Source organism: Priapulus caudatus, unplaced genomic scaffold (assembly GCF_000485595.1).
Source record: "Priapulus caudatus unplaced genomic scaffold, Priapulus_caudatus-5.0.1 Scaffold959, whole genome shotgun sequence".
Taxonomy (NCBI): Eukaryota; Metazoa; Priapulida; class Priapulimorpha; order Priapulimorphida; family Priapulidae; genus Priapulus; species Priapulus caudatus.
In genome coordinates this window covers 14,833-32,727 of record NW_014578020.1, presented here as the reverse complement: position 1 = coordinate 32,727, position 17,895 = coordinate 14,833, and the positions used below count along the sequence as shown (strand labels likewise).

The 17,895-nt window shown below is 41.4% G+C and overlaps 1 protein-coding gene across 4 annotated transcripts in view; it reads left to right on the top strand.

The window, feature by feature from the left end:
- Positions 1–17,895, top strand: part of LOC106814659 (zinc finger CCCH domain-containing protein 18-like) — a 40,219-nt gene that overhangs the window by 15,426 nt on the left and 6,898 nt on the right. The window lies entirely within an intron of this gene.

Here is a 17,895-nt window from a genome sequence, read left to right as displayed (position 1 = left end):
TCCCTTAATCATATGACACCACCAATTTACCTGAAATCGTATGTGTTCTTCAAAAAAGTTCTTTGAATACGACACGGTTTCAAACAGTTTTCACAAATGGACGCATGTTTTCGGCCAACGTTTATTATGGATTAGTGTTCTATTGTCTCTTACTTGTATCTTGTTACAACCTGGTGGCTGCTGCCGCATATCAAACTTTGGCCGAAAACATGCGTCCATTCGTGAAAACTGCGAAACCGTGTCGTATTCAAAGAACTTTTTTGAAGAACACATACGATTTTCAGGTAAATTGGTATGACGTATTATGTATTCTTGATATATATATTATACAGATTTCAGCAGATGATTGCACAGCTGTTTGCCTAATACACAACAGCACTATAGCTGTCTGCAGTGTCTCCAGCCAGCCATGTTACTTACGAAGAAGGGACACGCCTGTCACCATGATCCTTGAGAGAGGAAGGGCTGGTAGGGTGCTGCTGCTGAACCCTTCTCCTGTTGTCTGGGTACCCACCAGACCCAGCCTCAAGATTCCCACCATCTTTTCTGAAAACCCAATTACACATATGATACAAGGCACAAGCAGTTGTTGATATCAAACAATTTTGTCCTCAAATCAGATATATTATAATACAACTATTTCCATGCCATATTCATTACACAGCCATAATGACGATATTTATATCGATAAAACACTATGAACATTCCTCTAACGCTATATGAAAATATATAAACAATAGAACTGATCAAAAATATAACCTATATCTACAGGGATGTCTATGCAAAGAACTACTCGTTTTTTTATTTAAACAGAACATGCACTTGTCCATATTTTTATTCAAACCAAGCTTTAGCTTAGCTTACATTGACAGAGAAGGCCGCTCTCTCCCCTATCTTGCCTACTCTGGACTCCAATTGGGGACCCTTGTTCCTCTTTCAAGACTTGCTCTCCTAAATACAAGTGTATAATTCAATATTAAAGTAACATGTGGAAATCTCAATCGCTATTCTAAATGTAAGAGAGTTTCTCCATCACTTTTTAATGCCGGACCACCGCAGTGGCTGTTATAACACTGATTCTACCTAACATCACCACTGCATGATAAACACGATGAATGTGATAGTGTTTGGCAAGCAATGCCTAATGTTGTTGTGTAATGCTCGTACAGACCTTCCTGGGACCCTTGAAGTTTGCCTTGCTGCCTCTTTGCATCAGCAAACATTGACTTAGTATTCTCTGCACTGCAAAAAGTGAAAAAATATAATTAGCATAATAAGAATCCCAAGAAATATTTTCTTCCTTTAACTATACTATAGACTTGCCTACTATCGTCGCGCGGTGAATATACATTTTATATTTATAAATCAGATATGTTAACTAGAGCATTGGCCTTTTATAGTACAGCCTTTCTACGAATAATGGCACAACAAAGATCTTCTTCAGCTTACAGACAAGGAAGATCGGAAACAGGGTAAATTGAGCTAATGGTCTGCATACTTTGCGGTTCTCCTCGCACACTATCAACAGTGGGTGGCTTGCTGTGCTGCTTAGCTGCTCCTAGGATGGGAGATCGTCGTGCCATCGGTCCTCTCCTGTCCGCGATATCCAGTGCTTGCCCTCTCCTGTCCACCAATGTCCGCGTCCCCCGCCTCGTCTATCCATCCTGTCATTGTGCCGCGCCCCCGTCTGTCCGCCATGTCCTGTCCTGTACCTCGTCTATCCATTCCTCTCCTGTGCATGTCGGCCTTGACCTCTCCTGTCCACCATGTCCGGCCCTGTTGACCTTCTCCTTGCCCACCATTGTCCGGCGCTTGTCTCTTCCTGTCCAGCATGTTCGCAGCGCTTGAACGTCCTTTTTTGTGGTGAGCTACAGTGTCATTGACACTTTCATTTATTATTTACCTGTTTTCTGTATTTTTCTATCTTTATCCATTTAACTATTTTTTTCAAATTAACGCAAATATTTACATGATTTATTTACAACAATTTAATAACAACAAATATTTATTTTTTGAATAGGGTTAAGGTTAGGGTTAGGCTCACATTGCACCATAAAACAGGAGTTTCAGGCACGCGATTTGTATCAACCAATGGGATTTGGGAGGTATGCAGAATGCAGAAGGTTGCTGAAATGATGTGTACGCAACTGCGTATCTGCATATCTGCGCCTAACAAAGGTGTCACTACGCACGACTTAAATGTTACGTTTATAACCGTAGCAACAGACCTCAGATGAGCCCAGACGCTCTGCGGCTCTTGTTGTCATAACTCGAGTGTTGTATCACATAGTCAGTCATCCCTATTATACACATCTTTTATAAGTTCTAGTTCCTATTACAAGAACATTGATCATCAATTGAAGTAAGTTACATTATACTTGGGTGTATGTGCAGTAATTCTGAAGCCAAAAGCATGTACAGTTTAATGAATAACGTGTGTTTTGAGCTGTCCGTTTTCCTGGGACTTACAGCTGGGAGTGCATGATGAACCCATTTATGAGCTTTTCAGTATGTTAAAATATATGATATTATGAGTTACACATATATAAGATTTAAAGCTTGGATGTGAAATTTAGCAAGCAGTCGCTCTCAGAGCTGCATAGTCTAACCTGGGATTCTATAACAATTCCCAATGCTATACAAGCAGCACTTGACAACAAATGCTTGTGTGGTGTTTCAGTGCTAGCCCTGAAAGACATAGAGGGCGCAGCGGTAGCTTCAGCAGCAGCTCGTCAAGCCGTAGTCGCAGCCGATCAAGCAGCAGTGGCAGCAGCAGCAGCTCTGCTAGCTCACGCAGCAGCAGTGCCAGCTCCGACTCTGCGTATGAGAGTAAGTCCACACCAACTCTGCACAAATCTTCCAGCAGGCTCATATGCGCCCTTTACTGCTGGCGGTGTTGTACAGGATTGAGCACTTCTTCAACAGCATACTCGTGTACTTGTGTTTGAGGTACAGTAGGGTGTATATACCTGTAATGCCATCTGGTGTTATTCTGTGTACCAAAGCCATGTGAATATTTTACATATATCATTTTGTTTGCACGTTTGACCTTGATCAGTGTCAGTAAAATTAATAAAATGAAAGCTCATTCCCGTGCTTATAATGACGGGTGCTAAACATGATCACTGTCACTGTCACTTTATTATGTTTATAGGTTTGAGTATGGCTTTATCTATATGTCTTTGTGTGTGCAGGAAAGAGGGCAGATGAAAGTCTGAGCAGCAAACAGGTCAAATCTGCCGTTACAACGTCACAGTTGATGAGCCAAAAGAAAAGCTTTGCAATTTCGCACAAGCCAATCAAGCTTAATCTTGCCAACAAGGTAGGAGACTAATATTGTGTGCGTGCGTGCGTGCGTGCGTATTTGCGAGTGTTTGCGCCTTTAACACACATAGAAATTAACACCACCAAACGTTGCTGTTTTTACTCTTAGAGCTTTTATTGTATATAATTGTAAAAAGTTGAGACGGTTTTTCTTGATTAGCCATCAGAACCAGCAAAGCCAACAGTGAAAGAAAGCACGGTTGTGAAGCCACCTCCAAAGCCTTCTCCAAAGCCACCTCCTCCTCCTCAAGTGGAGAAGCCACCAGTCAAAATGACCATAAAACCAGCTCAGAAACAAGCATTGAAGCCATCAGCTTTCGAGAAAGCTGAGAAAGGTATTTAAAAATAATCGAAATGGTCTTAGTTGCCATTGACGGGCCTCATTACGTTTTATTATTACGGTTTATTGTACCTTGTTGAAATTAGTCTTATTTCTCCTTGTGCCCACATACATGTGCATGTTCCTGTTAATGCTGTAATTATGAAAATCTCAATGGTGTAATGTTTTTAGCACGCAAGGAAGCACTAAAAGCCTCCGCAGCGTTTCAACAACAAATGGAAGCTGATGCAGCAGCACTGTCGGCAAAACCTGAAAAGAGTACAAAGACTGCAGCCCTGGAGCTCAAAACTCTAGTAAAGGTATGAAACAGCATGTACACTCATTGAGACTCACACTCATAGGATACAACTCCATTAGCAAGTATTTTCTGTTTCACATAGACACAAACTTTATACCGCTACAATTACTAGTAACAAATTCCATCGATATGTATTGTCTTCAAATTCGTAGACATGTTTCGCCACTCTGGCAATTCATGTGCTAATTGTAATATCACCTATAATTAAACAATAACAGAATAACATAAATAAATGTATGGGAATCAAAACTATTAATTATCTGTAATAACTTATAAACTGTTACTATTCTCCCGGTGCCAGTAGTGGGTCCTTTTTTTTCTAATCTCCTGGCAGTACACCTATCTAATCTCATTTTAAGCTGCTTGTATTGTTCTTGCATTACTCTTCTATTGGCTGACATTGCCTATAATCAAGAGTAGATAATAACACGAGTGAGACACCTGGGGCCCGTTGTCAGAAACATCGTAAAGTTAATGCTAAAGTTAATGCTACGACAACACTTACGACTAATGCTAATGTTGCGAGACTAGCGTTGACAGAAACACATCGCAGCTATTAAAAAACTTACGATAACAGGAACTTCATCACAAGGCTGCTGATTGGATGAGAATCAATCACAAAATTCAAATTCATACACATTTATTGTACATCACAGTAATTTATGCATATTATGATGGCTAACCACATATAAATAATATTTGATGAAAAACGACGTGGTCATGAATTTATTCTGCACAACAAGACAAATTCTCACACTGTAACGCGAGACGCGAGAATCGTGGCAAGCGTGGAAAACCTTTAGAACAAGAGAACAAATGCCATACGCCATTTGTAAATGTATTGTTTTGTTTTATTAGCGGTTTCGACCTATGCTCTTAATATTCGGTGTATAGTGTGATGGGCAGGAAACCCACCACCAGTGCGAAATTGGAGGTCACAGGTCAAAGGGCCATGGGGAAAGGTCATATATCAGACATTTTCGCTTCTGAGGACATGGCCTAACGGACAGAGTGGAAAACTTTCTTGTTTCAGCGTTGACCTACCATTTTTATCATTTTATTGAAAGGACCATGAAATGTGCTTTCCACTGACGTGCAAAGAGCAAGTGTCTGATAACCTTTTGACCCTCAAGAGGAGGGTTAAACATGGATTCCTGAACTGCCTCATTGACATCACAGTGTTGTCATATTCATGGCACATCCATAATCTAGAAACCCAATAAGCCTGGATAGCCGAACGCACAGCACAGGCATCACGGCTCAAAGGTCGTTGGATCGAATCCCATCTGATTTTTAGCTCACCTTGACATCGTCAAGCTGAGCTATTGCCATTGGTCGTCGTACGTCCGTCCGTCCGTCAACATTTGGCTACGGTCAACAATAACTCAGGAACCGTTTGACCCACATGTTTAAAATTGGGTATAGTTGTTACTGCTATGCTCCCATATTAAACGTCCTATTTTGGAGCACGCCAGTCGACGTACTTTCGAGCCACGGCATTTTTTTGGCAAAAATGGGAATTGCCATTAGTTAGTTCAGGTTCAATGGATTTTGCTCATTTTTGGTATGTGAATGAATAAGGGGTAGGGGTTTTGATATTTAAAAAAAAATTATGCAAATTAGGTAAATAAGGGTTTGGCAATTATATAGCATATTATATAGACACGCAGATAACAAACAGTCTGTGGTGTCACACCTCTATCCTGTCCACTCTGTTTTGGCTGAGGTCCTCGCCTGTCCATTCTATCCATCGGTGCGCCTCGGCCTATCCCCTATGTCTGATTGGGTCCTCGTCTGTCCATTCTGTCCGATACTGGTCCTGTCTGTCCATTCTGTCCAGCCCGGTCCCCGTCTGTCCACCCGCGGTCCCGTCTGTCCATTCTTGTCGTGCAGGTCCCTCCTATCCATTCTGTCTGGCCCAGGAGGCTCGCCTATCTGGCATGTCCGCCCACCTTGTCGCCTGTCGCCTCCATCAGGCCCACCTTGTCGCCTGTCGCCTCCATCAGGCCCAGCTTGCCGCCTGTCACTTGCATCAGGCCCGAGCATGTCGCTATCCATGCCATCAGTCCCTTGAGGACGTCTTTCTGCCCACCTGTCTGGTGCTCGCCTGTCGACGCCATCAGGTGGCAGGGCTCGCCTCTCTGCCGCATCCGGCGCCACCTTCGTGCTCGTGGGTGACAGGGACGCGACGAAGATGCGACTACCCAGAGCAAGCACACGCGCGGTGAGTGACACCGTGGTGGATTCGCTGCATCGACACCAGCAGGTAACGATATTCGTGTATACAACGATGCTACAATGCTACTGATATTATTTACATAAGATTTTTCAGCAGAAGTTTTAACAACAACTTCATACATGTACCAGCATTTTTCGCTTCGCAGATTATCTAAATATAGCCAACTAAAACGAACCTGTATGAGCTACCAGAATGTGAGCTACCAGACGAGGATCTACTAGAAGAGGAATATGATGATGACCGGAAAATCATAACAACTACTAAATAAGCAGATCAACCGCAGCTGAAATCAAACACAAATCACTTACTTTCACAGCTTACTCAGAGTGACTGACCCATATGATTGTTTACGAAAACGTCTATACCCTGATGACCATAATTTTAACGTCACACATTAAAAGCCTTCAAACACAGGAGAATCCTTCACAGAGTAAATCACATAAGGTGGAGCACTATAATATTTTAGAATGATCATTCCTACCCTGACGGACGAGCTGGAGTAGGAGTTGGATGATACTGACCGCCCTCCTATGCAGGGGTGACCGAGTTTGTTTCTTCGATGGTGATTGCGATCTAAGAAGAAAATGACTCATGAGGGTAACAACTGTGTTGTGGAAATAACTGCAATGGTGTAATGTTTGTAATAGCGTTAGGACTATGAGACTAAGAAGGCATAGCAAATAATAGACAAATTGAAGCTACATTTCAATTAATACACAGAGAAGAAATTATGCTGCAATTAATATAATGTGATTGCACTACACATTTGATGAGAACAGCAATCACTACCACTATATTAAACAACTGCAATGAGACTACACTGGGGTAACACACTTAAATTAAGACAGCGTGAAGACATTGGGATTAACACTGTAATAACTGAGCTGATTCAGAAAGCTGCAGGAAAAGTGAGAAGCACTGTGACCCTACAACAGTGCTGAAAAAAACGAGCCTAACAAAGACTATCAAGAACCTCATAATAAGGAACCGACCACCAGTACATCAGTTCCTATCATTTTAACTAAACATAGACCAACCAAACAAACCAATATAAAAAAAACACTTCTCTGAGCAGTGGCAGCTGGCAAAGACAGTGAGCACCGAGAGTGTCCCCCATAAACAGTCTCGCAGCGTAGAAAATGGGAGAAGCTTAGAGATTTACGCGTCGTGCACGATTCCAGGGTCATGCCACTCGTCTGGCTTCTTACTCGATGGCCGTGGCTGCTTCTCGCTCGAGTCGTGCGCCTTACGAGGCGGCCTGCCGTAGATCCCTGTGTCGACCAAACCTGTGAAAGCAAGTAAACAATACTGCAGCGCGACCAACCGGCATCCTAATGTGCAGCTAGGTTCTCTGAACTGTCAATTGTACTCACTCGTCAACATGCGGCCTGCACTCGATAAAAACTTGTTTCTCAACCAGGTGAAACTTTACTAAAATATTATAATAAACATGAATGCAAATAACTTATTTAACACAACACATTATATGAAATTGACAAACCCTTGCTATTTAGAACAAGTGCCGCGGAGCGACACGCGCTCATTAACGTCTACTGCGGTGACTCTGTGGTGGAGTGGTGGGATTCTACGTAAACCCTGTTAGTCCCAATGTGTTCACATACATGCCGAAACAGTGGAATGCACAGGGATGGTATCAGGAACCTTCTCATAAGGAATGTTGGTTGGGATCGTTATGAAAGTTGCCACGAGATGGCGCGTACGTTTAAGTGTCTCCAGATTAAAGATGGAAGCTCCCATCGTACGTAGTAGCAACAACTATTTGCCAAGACAGAATAGGTAAGCACTCCTCCATTTACCTACGCAAGCCTACAGGCTGCAATAGAGAGCTGCCACCTGTAACTAATTAACGCAGGCAAAAACTACAGACAGCCACCACCACATGCACTGGCAGTGGCATACGTTACATGTAAAATATCTGACAGTACAGAATGCCATAGACAATTATAGATTTAAGGAGGGCATAAACTTCTTCAACCAAATTTAAGCTTTTGAAATTTCACTGTGACATTGTAAGCCTCGTACATCCAGGCATGTATAGATTCTACTAGCAAACCCGACAGTAAACAAATCCATGTTTAACCTCCTCTTTGAGGGTCAAAGGTTATCCGACACTTACTCTTCGCATGTCAGCACAAGGGAAATTTCATGGTCCTTTCAATAAAAGCCATAAAAATGCTATGGTCACCGCTGAAACAAAAAAGTTTCCAATGCCGCCGTCAGACATTTCCTGCAGAAAATGTCTAAAATCTGCCCTGTGCCCATTGACCTGTGACGCTCCATTTCGGCACAGTGGATGGCTTTTCCTACCATCGATGCTATACACCGACTATCACGAGCCTAGGTCGAGCCGTTTAGATTTGTGCGGCAATTCTGTATTCCTCCCTATACCTTAAGTTAAGGAGTGAATGTTCCCTCTTCTTTACACCTCTTGACCTTTGACCTTTGACCCCCAGCTTCGACATCCCAACCTCGTTTGACGATCTCCCCCGATGTGCCAAATATCGTGACCTACGTCGAGCGTTAAGATTTGTGCGCCAAGCTGTGACGGACGGACGGACAGACGGACGGCCGACGCACGCACGGACGGACGGACGGACGCACGGACGGACGATGTGGCGATGCAACAAGCTGCATCTGACTATGCAGATGAGCAAAAAATTATATAAAACTATAATAGAGCTAACTTATCAACAGGTGGTGAATGGCACTCTCTCCTTTACCTCTCCTTCTTGCCTAGACCTCTCCATTTCCTAATACAGGCAAAAAAGAACTGTTAAAACTAACGCTATTATTTTCGCACACCAAAATTTCTTTTGATTTATTTATATAAAACCTTGTTATAATAATTATGTTATTGTTCAGCTGATATTCTAACATTAGTGGTGAAAAAAGATCAAACAAGATGGAAGTGACCGATGAGGACATGCTAACCTGACTTTGACACTCATTAGATAGCACTATGCCTGCACTTATCTTTCTTTTGCTGAAACACACAAATCAGGCACAAATAAGATCAGTCCAGAATCACAAGTCGACTGGCGCCTGTTAACGATCGGCATTACGTTACGTGAACAATTGTGCGCTCATGTCCCGCTCGCGCGAACTCAAGTTTTCAATACTCTTGGCTGTGGATGGCAATGGAGATACAGCTCCTACCTCAAACCTGTAAGATTGCGAACCGTAAGTGTTCAGGCTCTCTACGCAACCACCGAGCAACAGGATAGTCACCCCGGCAACGTATTAGGCCAGCATGCCGTGCAGCCGTGATTTGCACGATCAGTTTTGAAACTGGCATGGCCAAAAAATTTTTTTTTAATTCCGGGGAGAGGCCGCCATATGCTCCATACTCTCGCCCCCCTTAAGCGCCTACGGCGTCACGAAAGACCACCTGTAGGCGTCTTGGCTCAAGACACAGGCCGACACTGGTTTTTTCTTGCACCTCGTCACAATACATCATCTCCTGGGGGCCGTTGTCAGAAACATCGTTAAAGAGTTAATTGCTAAATAACACCGTACGACTATGTTTAATGTACGAGAGGAGCGTTGACAGAAACACATCGCCAGCTATTAGAAGACTTACGAATAACAGGAACTTCATCACAAGCGCTGATTGGATGAGAATCGATCACAAAAATTCAAATTCATACACATTTATTGTACCATCATGACGTAATTTTATCATATTATGATAGCTAACCACATATAAAATAATCTTTGATGAAAACGACGCGGTCATGAATATATTCTGCACAACCAAGACAATAAATTCTTACAAAATTCTTACATTACACTGTAACCGAGAACGCGAGAAGTCGTGGCAGAACATTAAAACAAGAAGAACAAATGCCATATACGCCATTTCTAAATGTATTTGCTTTGTTTATGATCGGTAGATAATTAATGAACTTTGACGTGTTTTTTCAAGAAAACACACATTTTATTAATTATTAAAAACTATGAATATCACTATAATTGTAATTGCATAGTGTAACTGTGTTTTTTTTTCAACTTAATATTAAAAGTTTGAGAAGGGTCTGGGCTCTCGTAATGTTAAGAGAATTTTCGAGAATTTTCGATCATTCTCGTAACGTTGCGATGTTTCTGTCCAACGTGCTACCGTGGAAGTTAATGTTAAGATGAATGTTAAGACTAATTTGTTTCTGACAACGGGCCCGCTGGCTAATACCCTGCTTCACATATTACGCATACGACCTCTCACTACGCTAATGCTCCAATAAACTTTCATTGGCCATTTGTGTAAACTATTTGTAGATTTGTTATTAAAACATAAAAGAACATACTGCAAGATTTCTCATGAATCGCTTATAGATAAGTTAGTTACACTAAAAAATAACACTAGGAAACAATACTACAGTGTGAACTTGGAATATTAATTCTTAACATTACCTAAGCTGAAAGTTACTCTACAAACAATGCATACCCAATTTGGAATGGCGGTGCACACTTTCTTCTCTGGAAGCTGTCGTTTCTTTGTTCCTGTTACGAACTCTCATAACAACTTCCACAGCTGAGATTGAGGCAGCTTTTCCTCGTAATCTGGTTCGGTCTCACTTTTTCATGTTTTGCGTTCCTAAGGGGCCTGAAAGACCAAGGAAAACCAATTCAGGTTACCCAACCTAAAAATGGAAAGCAACATACTTTCATGCTGTTGTTATATTAATAATTTGGTACATACAATAACCTCTTTAGCTTTCCTCAGTTCCTACGGCTCACAAGCAGACTCCCTGGGTGGAGACGGGCGAGGAGGCAGGGGCTAGTTCCTCTTGGTGTGGGGGGGTAGTGGAGGTGGAGGCCTACGTTCTGGGGGAAGAGCAATCGCATTACATGAGGAGGGTTGCTAGCAGAGGCGGCGGCATGAGTAGGTCGTCCAGGCACATTATAGCTTCCCTGTGAATATTCAGTAATTTTAAAATGTTACTCATAGTGTCACATTCTAATAAGTTTGAGATTAAGAGGATGCTTGATCAACAATATTATTAATATGGTTTTTCTCTGTAGCAATTCTTTGAATTTAATGAGAAAAAAGTGCCATCATCCTACACTTCACTCAAGTAGCAAAATATCTACCATGGTAGGGCACTGATGAATGCGGCAATTACACCCCATGTGGCACTTGGCCAGCGTGAGAAGATACCGACAAATGTGCGTGGACGTACAGAAGCTGGTTCATGGAACTCCTTTAGTTCACACTTCCTCGCCATCATCCTCACCCTAACAGTTTATAGCATTAACACGAATGCCAACTATATAATTAGACGTTTTTAATAGATGTTGTTCCAGAATAAAGTTTACAACAAAATTAACGTCATGAATCCATTATTAAAAATTGAATAAAGTTATATAGCACAAACCGCTAAGTTCATTTTCATTAACACTTACTCCACAATTCTCTTCAATCTAAATCACAACATCTATGTATTCTCCTTCTTCCCTGCAAAAATGTAAGCAAATCATAATAATGATACCATCATTTTATGAACATTTTATTATATTGCTCCACATAATAGAAGTTACAAATTGCTAAAATGGTTCAACCATTTCATAAATGAGTTGTGATATCCATTCTTTTATTTGAATATAAACGACACGACGAGCCTGTCAGATAAATGAACAGGTACTGTTAGATGCTAGGTTAATGCTTATATGCTTATAGGATGGTTTTGATTAAGGTTACAATTATACATAGCTGCCACTGTGCTTAAGACGCCAAAAAAAAATGTTTGCTATAATAAATGTTTTAATCAGTTTGGGCAAGTGTTGCAGATCTATGAGTTGCGACAAGCGGCCTAAGAAGACAAAATGCATCGCTACTGAATATAATATAGAGGCTCATAATTTCAAGTACAAGGTTTTAAACTTACAACTTACTGGTCTCCTTCTTCACAAGTCTGCTTTTAAATGCTGTTCTCTTTCACGGCTAGCCTGCGCTCTGAATCTCCCTCTCTCACCTTCTTCCATAGTCAACTGTTCAAATCACTCGAGTGAAATCGTTTCGTTTGTAGTGTGCGGTATGTTTCATCACACTTCTCCTTCTGCATCAGAGATTCAGACAGTAAGCCCTCAATCAGCTGTCACTCACCAATCCCTTCATCACTTATCGCTCCTCAGCCTCATCATTCTTACGACTTGTAGTTTTGAAACATCGCCTTTACTTCGCGATCTTACTTCTTGTCTGGTTTTACATTTACTTGGCGAATTCGTATTTTAGTCACTGCTGCTATCACCACTGCTAAAACCCTGTAACTCTACGTCATCACATTTTGAATGGAAACGTTGCTTACATTGTCTTTTCTTGGCAGGACAGTTAGTTGTCGTGGTGTGAACTTCATGCAGTCACCATCACTCGACTCCGAGTATCTTTTGTTGTTTTCATTTTGACAGCCCCATGAATTTTGCAATTACCATCTATTCCACCTCGCGTCAGCTTTATATCAACTTTCATTTCTCGCTCTTCCTCTGATCTCCAGATTCAGATGAGTAACCTCAAAAAGCTTCCTAACTGTAAGGAGCGTTTTTTCCTCGTCAATAAGCAAGCTGGGGGTATCTGCCTGGATGAGACAGCTATTCCAGAATTAGTAAAATCCTCGCTTCGTTTGAAAGCAGAGATTCGTCTGGTTTCATCTCCTACCTTCGGCATACGTTAAGGACTTTTTATAGCCGGTAGAATCTACTCGCGCACCACTATTGCTCATCTGTATTTTCATCTGCTACTGCCATCTGCGAATGAAGTAGCATTATTTAATCATGTGATGGAGAATCTTCTGGACGTAGAATGCTGACTGCTCTCACGTATCCTGATGAAGCTCAGCACTTCGAGCCTCCCCATGCGCCTTCATTTTCTGAAATTCATCTGGACTTCTGGGGTGCTGGCTTCCTCCTTTTACACGATCCTCGTCGCCATCATCTACTTCATCTTCGTCTTCATCATCCACGACCTTCCTCGTTTTCTGTATCGACATTGCCGTCTGGGCTGTCAACGAGGCCGCTGTGGCTTGGCTGTGCTCTTCACTTGGCATTAAATGCAAGCAGGGGGGCGCGACAGGGTGATCCACCTTCAGCTTACACCACTATGGATTCCACATCACTTCGGTCCTTCCAGCCAGAACTGGCCTGATCATCATTGTCACCTCCATGTCTACCAATGAAAAAAAAAAAACAATTAACCTATTAAGTAACTCTGCTAATACTTAATGAATCCTTTAATTTATTATACAGTTGAAATATTAAAAGGTTGTCATGCTACCTTTTTTCCATTCCTAACAGATATGCTATATATATCGCCATATACAAATACGAATTAGCTCATAATTACATTTGAATATTATTTATGCATTTAATTAGGTAATCATTCATGACAATATTTATTTATATATATATATAAACATATTTAATTTATTGTGAGTAATTATTGAAATTAATAGAAGTTGTTGACAGTTTCGGTAATCACCAATGTCTAATGCAAAGATAAAGGAGGCAAAACAACAATTTTGGAACGACAGTGGAACGCCCCGATTTATGCGGCCCAATTTTTAACGGCGAATTCGTATAAACGCGTGAGTCGTTGGACCCCCCTTTTTTGGCTCTTATATAGCAGGGTTCAACATTAACTTTATTTCACTGACCATCGGGCTAGTAACTGAGGAAACACTAGCCCTGACTAACTTCACTAGCCCAGACTCCAGACCATTGTTATGAAAAAACTTTATTTAGATAATGAGTGTTGTCATCGAGTATGAAATTCAATAGATCTGTTTCGCGCTTTAATCGATGCGTGGCCCGAGTTCAAGTGGGCAGCATTCGTACTCTACCACGGCATACACGAGCGCAATGGTTTATCAATCATCTACTGCGGCTGGCAGAAGCCACGTTATTGGTTTTTGCCGCAGCGTAGACGGTATCCGGCGCTCACGCAAATCTCTACGATCTGCTAGACCAAGTACAGCAGGGCTCGTCGTGCGACAAAGTGCGGCCGCGAACCAGCTAGGCAGAGGTGGTGACCTTTTCAGTGCAATATATATGACGCAATTCTAACACGACCAGTCAGCTCTGGTTGTATGCGACGCGGACAAGCATTACTGGCGACTACGGTCGGTCAGACGTGGATCGTGTGAATCACTGGCTATAGCCACATATACTTTGAACGCCGCGCATTTAGTCGCAAACCCGCTTTTTCGCATGACAGATTATGGACCCGCACACAACCCAATCACGTTTTAACGAGGTACCTAACTACTGACTTTATTAGCTACATGCACCTACACTTCTCAACAATTACCTGAATTATTTCATATGAGATCTGTTTTACACCAAAGTAGATTATTAGCTTACTAATGTGTAGCCATAATTTTACTTTCTTGGCAACTCAAATGGAATGATAGATGTTGTCAAAATTTTGACTTCTAAGAGATAAAAATGAATGTAAATCTGATTTTACACCATATATTTGCTCTCACCTTTAGTTAAGCGCCACACTGTATCAGATTCATTAGTTAGCTATTTTTAGATTCATTTTCACGCATATTGCGTCTGTTATTTCCATTTTTCTTATGTTGCATGGAGCTGGGAGCACCAATTTCACGGTTGACTACACGAGCCTCGTGGCTTTGCACATATCTGCATGTAAAATAAACGGCAAAACAATGAGGATTATGTAGTTATGACTCAAACTAAAGAACCAATATAAATGACATTTAAATTACCACGCATTCGATAAATTGTGATTTTTAGTTTATGTGTTATTGTCTAATGGCAACATGTCAATTTGTGTTTGATAAAGCCACTGTGTGTTTACTGGCAACATACCGTTTTTAGAAAATATAAATACTTTGAATACGAATAGACTATTAATGTGATAGCACATCTAACTTAAAGGCGTCGTATTGCGACGAATTTTCCAGTGTTTTCCCACTTCATGATACTCCCGTTATTGGCTTGAGTAACAGCAATTGTCCTAGAGTAAGCGATAAATATGTCTTAGAACCTTCGTATTCACCAAATCAATGAAATCATGCACGTTACAATTTGCGTTCTGTTTCTGTTTACCGTTGGCATTCATGCGGAATTTTTCGGGCGGCAGGCGAGACATTCTATCACGGTGCAGTAATTAAATGCATACGTCGGGCACTGTAGAAATGTGTAAATCACAGACAGTTCATACTAGCGTAACAGCAGTTGTATCGTACTACTGACGTAAAGTCTGTTATTTAGAGAAGCTTGTGGGAATTGCCAGTCGATAGTCAACACGGAATGACAATGACAGAAAGTGGGCTCTGAATTTATTGACATAAAAACTGCAATAATAGTTTACCAAACAGAATTGGCCTCGCCCTTTTGTTTAATGTGCACTTGTTTAAGACACATGCTGTGATTTTGAGAGTCGGAACACACTAATATTTATTGCTAGTACGATGTGGTCAAGATCCATTTTTTCTATGGCTATAACTGCATAAAATCTTGGTGTTTTGATCTGTTGGTAATACTCAGTGATTATTTCCACTGTTCGAGCGTGGTGACTATATTCAGCATAATGTTAGTTTTTCTGCGCCAAAAAACTCGCATACACGCTTTGAGGCCATCGTATTCAAAGTTTCTACGCCAGGAATTTTTAAAATGGATCGTCATTACGGCATGGATCAGAGGAGGGCTGGGGGTTGTGCCAATCCCAGTCAAATTTATTGCATGGCCATAAGACGGCCGCATATAATAAGGCTAATTCCATCAGTTTGGAAACGTAATACACACTGCTATAAAACCTATTTTTTCTAACACCCGTTCACTGCAAATGCTAAAAATAGATACAGCACTATTATTACTTTACATTCTGAGATAGATTTTATAGCTCAACGAAAATATCAAGTTACGATTTTATTAAATCATCCTCTGTAAGTTCAAATGGTGTAATCTGTTGATTCGCCTGTGATGTCATCAGACTGGCATTGCTAGTTGTACAAGTCTAAGTCACATAATTTGCTGAGAAAGTAGGTAATCCAAAGCCTAGTGGAATAGTATCAAGTACAAACGCGTGGGGTTCACGATAGAGAAGCCGTTGGCATGACAGTGCTAGGGGGGTCCGTGGGGGCACTGCCCCCCCCAGAAAATTTGAAATATTTCAGGCATTTCCTGGCAAGTCTCGAGGCATACTGTGGCCATATTCTCATTGTCTGATGACCATCTCAACCCTAGACCAACCCTAACGAGTTAGGATTCAAAACACTTTTTCAGTGACTTTTTCAGAAGAGCGTACACAGTTAGGTTACTATAGTATAATTACATGTATTCAAAACACCGGTAACGAGTTGCAATTTCTCACGTCACGCTTCAATTTCAGCGTGTTTTTGTATGTCTTGCAACCAATACTTTTTGGGCTATTCTGTGAGTCTGGAAACATGTTTTCTTGAAGTGTTCATTTGCATCGTCTGCCGCCCTCAAAAGGCACATTGTGTCTTCAATTAAATAATCGCGTAAATCTCACTCTACGTCAAGACAGACAATTCTCTATTTGGACCATCGTTCTCTATCCCTTGGGCCAACCGCGTGTATAAAAAGACGCGCTAATAGTAATACACTATCCTGTTCATAATTTGAAGACGAAAATTTAAGTCTTCGCCTTAGCTTAGGCTTAGGCCCAGAAACTCCAGGTTTACAATATGAAGGTTACAAATAGAAATAACAAGTCACATTTGCTAACGGGTACACGCAAATGGCTAGCGATTGCCGTTTGTAACGTACATCAATCAATCCTGAAATTTCTCCGTAGGCTGGGCTAGCCGCTGAGGCTAGTCCTGACAACTATACAGACAGCATGCCAGTACTCACGTAGCCGTGTAGGCGTAGGCCTAGTGCCAGTGCAGGCAGTACCAGTAAGGCCACTCTTCCGGCCTCGCGTGCGCCGTTTTAAACAACGCTGTGAAATCACCAACAAGATTAAAATATGTTCCGTAGAAAGTTCAGCAGTGAATTAGGATTCACATATTTGCTATACATTCATGTGTTTCACGTGATAAGAATGAGTCAATAAATGGTCAATGTAGATATTACTATTACTATTCTAGATAAGTCAACTTCGCAGCAACAAGACATCACGATATAATTTCTTAAAGTTAGCGTAAACGTGGATTGGTTGCTTGTAGTCAGCGTGTTATACCTGCTGGAACTTTCAACTGATGTTGTCTGCGATTGAATGCTCACAAATGAAACTGCTCAAATTGTTACAGTACATAATCATAAATTGTTAAAATACCAATCATTCGTTATGATAGGCATGTTTTTGTGCGGCTACTTAAACAAATTGTCACACCACTTTTCCGCCTAAGTACCTTCGAAGGAATTTGTGGGTCACCTTGCAATCGCACCAGAGTCTGTGTTCATAATTTTTTGTAAGTACAACAACCTTAATAATACGTACGTATTACCAGAACCATGCCCGTTCTGGAGACAAGGCTGCATCATAGTAAGATAATAATTACCTAGTGTAGGACGTGATTTAACGATTTTTAAAGCTGCTTAGTTTTATTCATGTCAGAAACCGAGAAAGTGATAAACGCGCGCGACGCTAGACCTAAAAGTAGCCAAGAAGGCTAAAGCTGCCCCGCACACGGTTAAGCCCGGCGCACACTAGATACAATAATGTAAGCCAATCACGAGGATCTCTGC